The sequence below is a fragment of the Lissotriton vulgaris genome, unplaced genomic scaffold, assembly GCF_964263255.1.
Source record: "Lissotriton vulgaris unplaced genomic scaffold, aLisVul1.2 SCAFFOLD_894, whole genome shotgun sequence".
Lineage (NCBI taxonomy): Eukaryota > Metazoa > Chordata > Amphibia > Caudata > Salamandridae > Lissotriton > Lissotriton vulgaris.
Window position 1 is genome coordinate 17,891 of NW_028247876.1, and position 1,789 is coordinate 19,679.

Consider the following 1,789-nt stretch of genomic DNA (forward strand, 5'->3'; position numbering starts at 1 on the left):
CACCCAGTGACTTTCTTGGCATGTTATTGAAAGCCCTCTGGACCCCATATAAGTGATGAAATTGATTGGGACCAGGCCCTAATACCCTTGCTGGTAAAGACTGCTTTAAGTCCTGGTTTATCCTCTCCATGACCGTGTTTCCCTTGGAATGGTATGGACATGAGAAACACAAGTTCACACCCAAACTTTCCATGGCCTTTGTGTAAGTCCGAGAGCTAAACACCGGACCCTGGTCTGAATGTAATGTGCCAAGTGTGCATGTCCCGATAATGAGTTGCGGATCCTGTACAACAGTTCGGGCATAGAGGATCGCTCTGTCCATACAAAGAGGACTCGAGAGCAGGAATTCACAGCCACCAAGATATACTTGTAAGCCCCATCTGATGATAGAGGGCCGCAGTGGTCCAAATATACACAGAGGCTTATTTGAAATCAAATGAGGTCTCTGTAGTGGAGGTGTCACGGTGGAACTCTTCATCAGGCCACAATAGAGTTGCTGTAATAGAGAAATTACAGCAGCCACCCCCACACATGCCAAAGCCAGACCCTCATGTGCAGCCAGTATTGGTTCATTCATTTAGTTGTTAATTTCAGATAAAAAATCCATAAAACACATAACAGTAAATACAACATATTCTATAAATAGAAATCACATATAAGCATTTCTAGCAGGTAAAAATATAAACACCATATGAAGCACAAATTAACCCCTTAAGTGCTGCTGACGGCCAATGGTCGTCAGCAGCGCTACCTCCCCAGTGCTGCGCACGACCATTGAACGTCCATTCAGCACTAGTTCTAATGGACAGCGCAGCACTGGGGAGAAATGTTTACACGCAGCTAAGGTGTTAATAAAATAAAAGGGGAATGGAGCAAAAGCCTGCTGATGCAATACCCCTGATCTACAAAATGAGCATTGCTACAAATTCCCCCTAGAATATTGGACAATCTGGGTCAAGTCGACCAGGGCTACACACATCCCTTATTCCAATGTCCGTAGGAGTGCAGCCTACTTCTTAGTAGGTCTGGGCGGTGAACTTTGCCCCACTCGCAGAGTTTGCGGACATTTCCGCACTCCGCGTTACACGGAGCTCGCAATGTTCCTATGTGCAGCAGAGGTTTTTTTGCTTTCGCGGAGTTCCGTATAGCAGAACTCCGCAAACTACACTCAGGTTTACTGCTTAGGCTAAATGTGCAAGGTCTTCTGGATTGCTCTTAAACATTTGACCTCCTATAAATACCCTACCTACCAATATAAGAGTTACATCAGGTTCTGATGTTGCAAAATTGTACTTACTATCCACACATACGTATAATGCATGCTGCATATAGAAATTTGGCCATACCAACCATGATTACTTCCATTAGGTCTGATTTCAATACCATTATGGCTACCCCAAGGTTGCTTACTTAAAAATAAAAAGAATACAGGAAGAAAACATTTCTTACAGGGGACATTGTAGGCAGAACAAAGAAATACGAAGTGGATGATGGTATCAAGGCTTGAATTACACACTGTTTGCGGAGTGAGGGGAGGCCCGACTATGGGTTCGCCTTGGGGACTCCTTCCACTTTGGGATTGGCAGCGAATTTTTTTTTTTTTCATAGCAGGCAGTTGCCCCAGGGACCACTGCATGCTGTTAGAAAATGAAAAGAGAACGTTTCATTTTTCTTTTTTAAATGCAACCCATTTTCCTTTAAGTTAAGCGGGCTGCATTTAAAAAAATGGTTTGCTTTGTTTAAAAGCAATCACGGACATGGTAGTCTGCTGACCCCAGCAGGCCACCAC